The sequence below is a fragment of the Triturus cristatus genome, chromosome 7 (genome assembly GCF_964204655.1).
Source record: "Triturus cristatus chromosome 7, aTriCri1.1, whole genome shotgun sequence".
NCBI classification, from domain to species: Eukaryota; Metazoa; Chordata; class Amphibia; order Caudata; family Salamandridae; genus Triturus; species Triturus cristatus.
In genome coordinates this window covers 1,512,308,472-1,512,321,501 of record NC_140590.1, presented here as the reverse complement: position 1 = coordinate 1,512,321,501, position 13,030 = coordinate 1,512,308,472, and positions in this window count along the sequence as shown.

Sequence of the window (13,030 nt, the reverse complement as noted above, 5' to 3'; positions counted from 1 at the left end):
TGCTTTGGTGCTAGGCCAACGAAAGTGCGCCAGCGCAAGGGAAAGGGCAGGATAGCGCTGTATTGCCTAAATACGTTGCATTCCTGCTCTTTGGCTGTCATGGAGTGCAGCGAAGCAAGGTAGCTTTCTACTCTGCGCGACTTTCTTATAAATGACCTCCTTTGTTTCAAAGAGATGTGTTAGCAGTTTGCATGAGTCCTGGATGGATAGTGAAGCTTCTCCCTATAATTAGCATTTGCCCAGTTGAAAAGAGTGACTGCATTCGTTTCCCTAAAGTCCACTGATCCCCAACTGCTCCACATGGTTTAAAGGCATCTAAAGAACACGATTATTGATACAATCAAAACCTCCTGGGTCATCTCCCTCAGCAGTGAAGGAGGATCAGCCCACTCATTATGAGTCTTAAAATCCTGCCCTTCAGCTATATTTGTTTGAGTGATTTCTAAAGAGCATCTCTTGGGGGTCATAAGCAACTGCCTTAGGACAATCTGATCAGAATCCTAGATTACTGGCCGACATGCGGCCCGTACAGGAGGAAAGGGCTCAGGTTTGGCCACTGGAAAGCTAGTTCAACATAAGATCCCGTTTTACAGCTTGTTCCGTTATTTAGCTCTCACCTTCTAGTCAGGACGATTCACGCTGATCATTCACTGTGGGGCATATTATCAAGCACGGCGTTAAAATTATCGCAGCTTTAGTGGCAGAAAACTGCAGCTAAAGCGGCGATAATGAGCTTGATAATATGCCCGTGAGAATTCCAATAGAAGCCCATGTTGACACCAGAACATGGGCTTCTATTGGAATTCTCAAGAACATATTATCAAGCCCATTATCGCCGCTTTAGCGGCAGTTTTCTGCCGCTAAAGCAGCGATAATTTTAACGCAGTTTCTTGATAATATGCCCCCAACTTTTTAAAACCTGGCTGTTCTCTTCGTGCTAATTGGCCTTCAGTGCTGAATCCTCTGGCCTGTGCATCGCCGGGCAATGCTGTTGCACTATTAAAAAACCTGTTCATTCATTCATTAATTAACTCATTCATTCAGGTTTGCCTGCATTTGTGTCTATAGGCAGGGCCACTGGAAATATGTGATTTTGCAGTTGCGGCATTTTCTGCATAATAATGGATTTGACGCATTTGCAACATAATCTATCAACAACTCCATAATCTTCAAATTGGAAGAGGAAAATGTTTCCAGCTCAAATGGATCAAAAGTTACTAAAAAGTCACGATATGCGTTCCAGCGCAGTGGAAAAGTCATTGCAAAGGTTGACTGGTCATCTTTCAGTGGTCAATGTTGTAGTTGGTTGTTAAATTGGTACTAATGAGGTGAAATATTTGGCCAGACAGTGTTGCCATCAATAAAAATGACAAAGTAATGAAGTAATGCTATCACAAAATCTGCCCTATTATACTGCATAATTCAGTCAGACTTGCAGCATAATTTGGCCTTCCCCTGCCACTAAATCCAGTGGCCATGCCACAGAAACTAAGGGCCTCATTTACAAAAATATGATGCAGCACCACAACCCATTATGCTGCACTGAGCTGCGTCATTTTAAAAGCACAGGGATTCGTCGCATTAACAACAAATCGACACATCCGTGTGCTTTCCCTTAAGCTGGTGCACAATTGGCTGCCATGCGCCAGCGTAGACACCCTTGCGTCATGTTGCAAGGGTGCGTGCATTACGGGGCTGGTTGTTTTTGTGTAGGAAGGGACACCATCCTGCTCACAAACAGTCACTGATGGCATTTTCCCTTTTTCGCAGCACGCATAAAAAGAGGAAAGAAAGAGGAGAATTAAAAGTATTTCTCCTCGTTACACCACTCTTATTCCTCTGTTGGGGAGGCATGGGATTCTGACGCACTTTGTATATGTGTATTTCTCCTCGTTACACCACTCTTATGCCTCTGTTGGGGAGGCGTGGGATTCTGACGCACTTTGTATATGTGTATTTCTCCTCGTTACACCACTCTTATGCCTCTGTTGGGGAGGCGTGGGATTCTGACACACTTTGTATATCTGTATTTCTCCTCGTTACACCACTCTTATTCCTCTGTTGGGGAGGCGTGGGATTCCGACGCACTTTGTATATCTGTATTTCTCCTCGTTACACCACTCTTATGCCTCTGTTGGGGAGGCGTAGGATTCGGACACACTTTGTATATCTGTATTTCTCCTCGTTACACCACTCTTATGCCTCTGTTGGGGAGGCGTGGGATTCTGACGCACTTTGTATATCTGTATTTCTCCTCGTTACACCACTCTTATTCCTCTGTTGGGGAGGCGTGGGATTCCGACGCACTTTGTATATCTGTATTTCTCCTCGTTACACCACTCTTATGCCTCTGTTGGGGAGGCGTAGGATTCGGACACACTTTGTATATCTGTATTTCTCCTCGTTACACCACTCTTATGCCTCTGTTGGGGAGGCGTGGGATTCTGACGCACTTTGTAAATCTAGGAATGTGTCAGTTTCAATGGATGTTGTGTAGGAACACCCACAGCAACACCCAAAGAACGCCACTTTCACGCAGAGTAATGTGTGAAAGGGGCCAATATTTACAAGGCAATGAAAAGTCACACAGGGTGACTTAAGGTTTCCTTGTAAATATGGATAGGTTCACTGCTTCACCGGTGCGTCTGAAAAAGTGATGAACGAGTGGCGCAATGTCCATGTAAATGAGGCCCTTAGATTGATTTTCAGTTGACAAAAAAAAAAGTTTGGAAAACCACTGTTTCATTTTTAGGTCTCGCCTTGCTATCGCGTAAGCGATTGCAAAGCGAGACTATTTGTAAAAGGGCATTTCAAAGTGCTCCCAAAAAGCGGATTGCATTGCTAGCACGCGCACAATCACGCGCTTGGTGCCGCCATGCACTCCGCTTTTTGGGAGCACTTCAAAGGGTTCGCTCCCCCGCCCCCAAGCGCGCGCGCTCCACGCTCCGCCGGGCTTGTTTTAATTAACTGCACACTATTATTCAGCGTGGCGCCCATTTCCTAAGCGCCGTGCTTTCAACTTTAAAGCTCCATCTCCCCGTAGGCTGCCCTCCCTCCCACCACCAAACACAGGCTGCCTATGGAACTCTCCTCCCACCCCTGCTGCCAGGTTAAGGAGTTCATCGGTCACCCGGTGTAGACTCTTCTGCTATGTTTTGTTTGCAGCTTGGACACTGCATTTCTCCGTAGGGTGCCCTCCCACCACTTCGCACCTCCCTCCCACCTCCCCCGCTCAGCCGGGCTCAGCCTCTCCCGGGATCACCTCTTGCTGCAAGAGCCATGGTGATCAGCTGCTGAGCTTGTTGTTCCATCTCGCTGCTGCTTTCAAGCATCTCCAAAATTCACCAACACTTCTCGTCTTTTCTTTTTTCACCCTTCTCGCCTGCCCTCCGCATCATCTATCTTTTTTCCTGCCTTTCTCCCTGTCCATTCCCCTCTTTCCTACCCTGTCCCAGTTAGCACCCTCTCTCCCCATCATGAGCCTCTGTCCCGCCTGTTTCCATTCGACCCCCTTATTGCCTCAGCTTGGAAGCGCTCTACATATATTTGCACTTTTCATCCCACACAGACGTGCTTGCAGCCTCCTCCCCCGCCACCCGGGCTCGTGCCCCGTTATTCGCCTCATACAACTTCCTGGGTGCTTGTGACTCCCTTCCAGCCCAGCCGCGCCGGCCTTCTTATAACCATGTCACATCAACATTGCATTTAGTTAGCATTTGTTTTTTTTCAGCAGCGTAAACCGACCAAGTCATAATAACTTGTATCGGCATATTCACAACAAATCTTTCCGTTTCTAAACGCTGTAGTTGACCTAGTGAAAAGAAATCAGACCCCCTGTTGGGTGTTGCGTAGTGGGCTGAACAATTTAGAAAACAGTATGTTGTTCCACTCTCTGTGACACTCAAAAAATCCGTGCTAGCCAGGCATGTGGTAGGAATCACGAACAAACACTTTCTTCCTTTGATTTTCTCTGCACCCGTCTCCCATTGGCAAAACATGTAGGACTCGCCTGTAACGCTGTTTGGCATGTATATTACATATTTTAGTGCTTGTATTTCCCAAAGTCGAGGGTAATATGCTGCATGGGCTAAACACTTATAAGGTCCCAAAGGGAGACCTATTGACAGACAAGCGCTTCCTGTGTTTACAGGAGATCAAACCAGACTCCATGCTGCGTTTATGGCCTCCACAACCCGCTCTAGCAGGAAGGGCAGCCTGCCAAAACTGCAGCCAGCCTTCATCTCTGGGGTGGGGTGAAGGGAATGTGAAGCTATCAGCTGCTCCATCTGACTAACTAGAAACAAGTCAACATAAGAAGATGGCTTGCTGATAACACTCTGAATGCTGCCTGTGCAAAACTCCCCACTGCAAAGAAGACAAGCATTTGCAATGCATTAGGTCTCGCATTTACGCGAGTTTGAGCTATTGACATTGCAAATAACAATGCCTATTGGCATTGTCATTTACAATGCCAATAGCTTTAACTCGTGTAACTGCGAGACCTATTGCATTGCAAATGCTTGTTATAAATGGTGTCCATTTTGGCTCGCAAGACCTTTGTACCTATATGGTGCCTAGTGAAGTGCACTTGATGATGTGGAAGGATTTTTTCATTTTCTGTGTACAGCGCTCTGAAGATCTCTGGTATATGTGTGCACTGAAAAGATTCTCAGGGCTTAAGGTCATTGTGCCGCTTTTTTTGATGCACCGGCGGCGCAGTGTGTCTGCCCATATTTACAAGGCCACCTAAAGTCATCCTGCGTGACTTTTCATGGCCTTGCAAATATGGGCCCCTTTCACGCTTTACTCTGCATGAAAAGGACGTTCCATGGGTATTGCTGTGGGTGTTCCCACGCAAGATCCATGAAACCTGACACATTTCCAGATTTACAAAGTGTTGTAAACTTGGGACTGCATCAGAATGGCGTAGGAGCAGCGCAATAAGGAGAAATACTTTTATTTCTCCTCGTTTATTCCTCTTTCTATGTGTGCTGCATTCTGCAGAACGCATAGGAAGAGGAAAGCGCCATCAATGATTGTTTAAGTGCAGGAAGGCGCTCCTTCCTGCACAAAAACAATCATCCCCGCAACGATGGCACCGTTGCAACATGACGCAAAGGTGCCAGGGCTGGCTCACGGCAGCCAATTGTGCGCCAGCGCAGGGGAGAGCACACGGATGCGTCGTATTATTGCTAATACGACGCAACCCCATGCTTTAAAATGACGCTGCTAAGCGCAGCAAAATGGCTTGCGGTGCCCTGCTGAGTCATCTTTTTGTAAATGATGCCCTTAGAATGAAAACATGGTTGGATTAAATCAATTTGCTGGTTTGTGATTAAAGTTACAGGGGCATATGGTTGTTCTTGGAATCCATCCTGCATTTCTATGAAATGCTATTACAGTCAAAAAATTTCGTTCAACCTTTTCTCAGAATTCATTAATCTGTCAGAACATCCTTCATAGGCCCTTCATATTCCTGACGTATTTCCTCCTCCTTTGAAACACCGAAACTCTTTCAAACTCCAAGTGCACCTGAATCTCATGACTTGTTGGAACAGTCTGGTTTGACATCCAAGTAATTTGAATCAGTTTTAGAACTATAAATTTACAGATACTTAGATTTGAAAAAAGAAGTAGGTCTGAAAAAGGAAAGAAGCTAGGAACAGGATCACAAAATAAACAAGCATTGGCAATGCCAATTGGTCTCGCTTTTGAGGCTTTTTTGGCTCTGGCAATGTTTTTTTTTCATGCTGTGCTGCGCGCACCTCAATGTCATGTTGTAGGGATACACATATGTGTTGGATGCATGTGTGTGCCTAAAAATGACGTAGTCAAGTCATAACATTTTTTAAAGTTTTATTTTATTTTAACACAGGTCATGGAGGATCTGGGGTTGGAGCAACATTTACATTTAAATATTTCAATTCAAAAAGCTGTTTTGAGCTAAATGATGTGAACCATTAATATATATTAATTACCTTGTTACTCAGGACAGTGTTTTCTATGTTGGTATGTGGGTAGAACCCATGGCTTTCGGAGGGCATGTTTCTACCAATGGGATCTACATTGCAGCACCTTAAGTTAGGTTGTCTCTAAGCAGTACTCGGGTTGTCCAAGCCATACTGAGGAACACTAGTGACTGAACCCTCATATGTTTTGGCACTTGCGTCCACCACCGCATCCTGTTAGGGTAAGAGATTGTTTCCTGCAGTGCATATATGGATGGGACACTCTCTATAGTAGAGCACAAACCCAGGGACATCTTAAGGATTTTGGGGGCCCTGGGCCAAGCATATTTTGGGGTCCCCTATTCGGAACAACTTTGGATTTAGGATCCAATTTCCGCTCTTTTATGCCCTCTTTGCCAGGGCACAGACACACTCGTCCAAATTCTAAATGCGTTTACATCTAATATTCAGGGATAGTTATGTGTGTTTTCAATATTGTAGCACAGCAGCAGCTCACCAATATTACTGCAAATAACCTCTGTGACGCCCTCCCATTTCTCATATGTGAGGCCCTGTTTTGATCTGAAAGAGGTTGCATGAAACATAAACACAGTGGGGTTTATTTACAAGCCCCTTGAGCCGCCGGTGCGTCACTTTTAATGTGGGAAAAAGCGAGGTACTGGTGGCACAAGAGGCTTGTAAATAAGCCCCAGTATTTCTCTGCAACATCTCTGTACTGGACTCTCACACATAAGGTACATTAAACATAAATTAAAGTAAAACAGTATTTAAAACAATCTGTTTAAGGAATATTCAAGATCATTAGGGCAAGACTCTGCAGAACAGAGCTGACTCTGTCAGGCGGGCCCTCGGCCAGAGCCCACTTTGCCCATGCATTAAAAGGTCTCTGCACAAGCCTAGCTACAGAGCAAACGAGTGCTGTACAAGATAGGAATAGAAAGAGAGTTTAGAGGAGAGTGGTAAGGGAGGGGATGCAGGCAGGACAAGGAGACCACCATCTAGTGATTGAGCTGCTTCGGTTCCTTCCTGAAGAACAAGGATGAAGGAGCTTGCCGGATTTGCATGTGACGGGAGTACCAGATCCTAGACCTGTAGCATGAGAAGACTTCCCATCTAACGTCTTTATTATGTCCTAGCTCGCTCTCTACTTTGTGGTACACTGCCACCTAATGGACCGATCGTGAATTGCACCAAAAGCTGTATAGACAGTGCGTTACACGTTATCGTAACTACACGGCAATCACACCTTTCCGCTGCAGGATTGAACCAACCACCATATCATTTTGGGCACAGAGTTGAAGACTTATTGCACCAGGAGGTCGAACGAGTCTCATTCGCGCAGGTCATGGGAACAATGTCGTCTCACTGCTTGGGCTCCGGCTACCACACATTTCTTCACTCCATTGGCTTTCGTGACTTGCCACTGGCGGTAGAACCCATATACTTATGTGGCAAGGACCAGTATGTGCGTAGCTTCGGGGGTGGGGAGGGGGTTCAAAGGGGGGCGCAGGGAGAGGGCTTGTATTCTGGAGCGAATTGGGTGCAGGTGCTTGAATAGTTGGGTGCAGGTGCTTTCAGTCGGGTATTAATAGGCCCCTGAGAATTCAATGCAAGACTCCACATGTGTTCTGACTTAACTAGGCGAGTATCCTTAATGTGTCCCCTAACTACGGTACTCCTAAAGCACTGGTTGGCCAAGCAACAGAAAACATTTGGGTAAGCGATAATCTAGGAAGCACATGATCATCAGGTGAACACAGAGGCCCGAATTACGATGTCGGGTAGACTTGAGTCTGCCCGACACTGTTTTGGTGTGGGAACCGACTGCCCGTAGGTCGGCGGTTCCGAACACAGCATTACAATGCAACCGCACATGGTGCAGTCGCAAACTCCCATTTCTCTATGGGAGCTTGTGCCATGGGCGGTTTCCGCCCGCAGCAACAAGCTCCCATAGAGAAATAGGAGTTTGTGTAAATCCCTTCAATGTGTGGCAGGCACCTCACAATGTCTTCCACACTGTGTAGGGATTTACAGGGGGGCACCATAGGTGCTCCCTTGGCCCCCAACCTGAGGCCGCAGGGAGAAGCGAGCCCTGCTAGGGGCCCCCATATTCGCTTTCCAACAGGCTTTCCATGTCGCAAAGCCTGACATGGAAAGCCTGTCTGAACTTGACATCATAATCCCGTTGGCGGAAACACCGTCCGTAGGGATTATGTTCGGTTTCAGGCTAGCTGACTGGCTCCTGAATGACCGGCCAGGTTGACTTCCGACCGCCTACATTGTAATTAGGCGGTCGGAAGTCAAACCAGGGATGTAGGTCGGAAAGCCTCTGAGATTCTAATGAGACCCATAGTTGTAAATTTACCAAAACCAGCTCCCATGGAGCAGGTGACCGACACCAGTTACACCCTGTAAAACTTCATACTGGGATGAGGCTAAAATAGTCTGGGCCAGCAGCAGGTTGGCTCCCTCTTCCAACACAGACCCTCCCTAGACTGGACCTTTTGTTACTTAAGGGTAGCAGTCAATAACTTAGGAGAGCCTTCAGATCGAGGCACCAACACAGCAATTCACTGTTGAGTGCAGCAGGACCTTTAAATTATACGTGCAAATCCAGCGCCCACTACTTTCTTAATGGGATCCCCTTGCTTCTAGTGCCATCACAATTTAGAAAACCAATTAAGCTCAATCTTCCCACTTAGAGGCCAATGTCAGCTACTGAGTTGACATTAAACCAAAATTGTCGGGAAGAGTTCATTTGCGATGGGTGGATGAGATAGCAGCAAAGAAGTGACGATCAATTGGCCAATTTATATTGATTTAATTGTTGATTTGAGATGGGTGGATGCGATAGCCACACCAAAGTGACGATCAATTGACCATTTATTATTATTGTTTTTTATTTGATTGACCTGCTTTGTGGTGCAGGCTTAGCCTTGGGAAGTGTGCGTAGGCACAGCGCCTCACATTTTTAAGTGTCTTGCACCCATTCCTGTTGTATTTTACCCCTACTTAGGCTATTCTGATTAACCCTTGCATCACTGCAGTGCTCCAACTGATTGACATCGTCATATTGAGAAGACAACCCATAAAACATAGCGAATTGCATTTACGATGGGCACTTATGGAGCAGCAAGATCTTACCCAGGGGCATATTATCAAGAATGGCGTTAAAATTATCGCCGCTTTAGCTTTAGGCCCAGGTTCACACCAGAACATGTGCTTCTATGTGAATTCTCCAGGGCATATTATCAAGCCCATTATCTCTGCTTTAGCGGCAGTTTCCTGCCACTAAAGTGGCGATAATTTTAACGCCGTTCTTGATAATATGCCCCCCAGTTCAATAACTTGACATAAATAATGCCATACTTCTATGCTGCATATTGTGCTTCCCCATGGGTTTGGAATCACTATAAACATGTTACCTTAATCCAAAGAAGTGTGGTACCTATTGCAGTGTCTGTTCATGTGAGCACAGAGCACAAGTCCAAAGAAAATTATTACGACTTTGCCATAAGTAATGCTGTGCCCTCAACCAGACAAAGAAACCAAGCAGAAATGTGAAAAGAACGTTTTTGTTTTGTTACTTTTATAAAACCACTTGTGAGTTTTCTACATATCAACTTATAATTGAGCTTGTAAATATCTGAAATAGACACTATTTTCAATCATATGTGCACTTGACTGACAGTGTGTTATTCCTGGTGTACGCTTTTAACGCCATCCTGAAATGCCCATGCTCCCTAAATGCTGCCTCTCAATTTCAAGGGAAAGTGCCGGAGGTGCCCCTTGACCTTTCTAAATAATCTTGTGTAAATCGGGTGAGAACCCTTTCTATGACCAGCTCAAAAAAGTTGCAAAGGAAGTCGTACACAACTCCTGTTGGATGTCCGTTGTTGCAGCAGCTAGGCCCAACTCCAGCCTGGGCCACACCCCTTGAGTTGGGATTAGAGCTGGTGTGTCTTCCCGAAATTACATTTTCAACTTCCGGTGAGTATAAAGTGTACACTTCTATATCAAATAGGCTACAATATCAAAGCCTACGCATGATTTATGCCCAACATCATGCCTCACCCTCAGACGTGCTCAATGTTAATGTATTCTCCTCTCTTTGAAAATCGCCATCTTTCCCACTCCAAGAGAATACTCTTTTTTTTTTTTTGCTTTAAATAGTTCACCATCCATCCTGTGATAGGAGCTTGGACATTTCTTTCCCTTCTTATGTGGAGCACAAGAGGGGAGAGGATGCAGCCTAACAACTAGGGCGGTCGATCTTAAATCTGGAGAACCGGGTTTGAGTCTCGGCAATGGCGCTCAACATCCTGAAATTCTGGGCAAATCATTTAATCTCCCCATGCCTAATAAATATGAATGTGTCCTTGTGTAACGCAACTGGTGCTCATGTAAAGTTTGCGCTATACAAAACTACGAAGAAAAAAAAAAGTTAAACCGTCTGGTAAACAGCACCCCCTCAAAAAGAGTAAAGTGCTGTGCTGACCCACAGATTTCAAACGCTGACAGAATGAGGGCTCCTGGGGGTGGCATAGGGAGGATGTCCATCCCCGGGCAGCTGCGGGTGGAAAAGTCCAGCAGACAGGTGTTAGAATCCGGGTTCTCTGGTTGGCACAGGTAGGTACTTGTGACAAGCAGGGAACCTTTCCTCTAGTCAGGGTAAGGGGTTACACTCCTAAAACAACCCCTGCTCACCCTCTAGGTAGCTTGGCGCGAGCAGCCAAGGCTTATCTCAGAGCGTTATAGGTTAAGCATTTGTGAACACATACAGTAACCAAGTGACAACACTACAAATGGACACCACACAGGTTTTATATTAAAAATAAGGATTCTTTATATAGAGTTACCACAAGACCATTAAACGACAAAAATACACAATACTGTTACTTTAGATGGTAGAAGATTGCTTAGTTCTCTTAAGTTCTTAAATGCGACACTTTAAGTCAATGTACCTTAGATGCGACACGCAGGGCAACGAAAGTGTTGCAATGATGTTGATGCGATGAAGTTTTTGGTGCAAAGAAATAAAGACGTGAAGATCTTCCAGATGCGTTACGCTTCTCCGATGTTGCGAGAAGGCTCGACTCGATGCGTCAGCTACAGCGGCATCACGCGATGTTACGACAGCGGCCTTGGCAGCGGCACTCTTCTCCGACGTTTGCGAGACGCTTCCACTCAATGCGATGCTGCAGCGGCGTCACCCCTTTATGCGATGCAACAACAACAGCTCCGACGGCGGCACGCTTCTCTGTGGATGCGAGGCGCTTTTCTTGACGCGGTGCAATGCGACAACTACGATGGCTGCGATGGCGACACGCTTCTTTCTCGATGCAAGACTCTTCTCTTGATGCGGTGCAATGCGTCAGCTGCGATGGCTGCGATGGCGACACGCTTCTTCGGCGTTGCAAGACTTCCGGAATGATGCTAGATGCTTCCGCTCGATGCGATGCTGCAGCGGCGACACCATTTGCGAGATGCGACGACAGCGGCTCCGACGGCGGCACGCTTCTCCTTCTTGAGTCGCGCTTCCAGCTCCTTGCGACACGCAGTCCCTAAGAAGGCCCAACAACAGCAGCAGGCACTTCTAAAGAACTCTGGGTAGCTGGTGGCGAAGTCCACTGGTCCTGGGACTTCGTTCAGGGGACAAGCTCAGCACAAGCCCTTGGAGATCTTTTAAGCACACGTTGAAATAAAGTCTTTGTAGTCTTTCTCCTCTCCTTCAGCAGCAAGGCAACCACTGCAGGCCAATCCCCCAGGTCAGGGACAGTACTCCTCCTTACAGTTTTCCCGGTTCCTTCACCTCTGGCAGAGGTTCTTCTTGTTAAGCAGGATCTAATTTCTTGGGAGCAGGGTCCCAATACTTATACCCCTAATTCCTTTGTTCCTCTGGGGTTGAGGGGCCTTTGCCCAGTCCAAACCAGTTCTTGAGCACTTTGTTGTTGTGAGGCAGGCTGTTTCTTTCAGGGTGCAGGGCAGAGCCATCAGACGCTCCACAAGTCAAGTCAAGTCAAGTCAAGTCAAAAGATTTATATAGCGCGCTACATACCCAGAGGGTCTCAAGGCGCTTGTAGAAGGGTGGGGAGTTACTTGTCGAATATCCACGTTTTGAGTTGCTTTCTGAATGCTAGGTGGTTCTGAGTAAGGCGAAGGTGAGTGGGAAGTGAGTTCCAAGTTTTAGCTGCTAGGTAGGAGAAGGATCTACCTCCCATGGTGGTTTTGTTGATGCGAGGTACAGTGGCAAGGGCTTGGTTGGAGGATCGTAGCTGGCGGGAGGGGGTGTAGAAGGATAGTCGTGTGTTGAGGCATTCGGGTCCGATTTCGTAGAGTGCTTTGTGTGCGTGGGTAAGGAGCCGGAAAGTGATCCTCTTATTGACGGGGAGCCAGTGGAGGTTTTTCAGGTGATCAGAGATGTGTTCTTTACGCGGGATGTCTAATATGAGCCTGGCTGAGGCGTTCTGGATGCGTTGTAGTTTTTTTCTGGAGTTTTGCGGTGGTGCCGGCGTAGAGGGTGTTTCCGTAGTCCAGTCGGCTCGTGACCAGAGCGTGGGTGACTGTTTTTCTAGTTTCGGTAGGGATCCAGCGAAATGTTTTTTTGAGCATGCGAAGAATGTTGAAGCAAGATGAAGAAACGGCGTTGACTTGTCTGTTCATCAAGAGTGAGGAATCCAGGATGACGCCCAGGTTCCGTGCGTAGTCCATCGGGATGGGTGCTTTTCCAAGGGCCTCTGGCCACCAAGAGTCGTCCCAGGCGGAGGGGGAGGTACCTAAGATGAGGACTTCTGTTTTGTCTGAGTTCAGTTTCAGACGGCTGTGCTTCATCCATTCGGCTACTTCTTTCATTCCTTCGTGTAGGTTGGTTTTGGCCGTGTTAGGGTCTCTGGTGAGTGATAGGATCAGTTGAGTGTCGTCGGCGTAGGAGATGATGTTGAGGTTATGTTGGCGTGCGATGGCCGCGAGGGGGCTCATGTAAACGTTGAAGAGGGTGGGACTGAGTGAGGACCCTTGAGGTACGCCGCAGATGACTTCAGTGGCCTCTGACTTGAATGGTG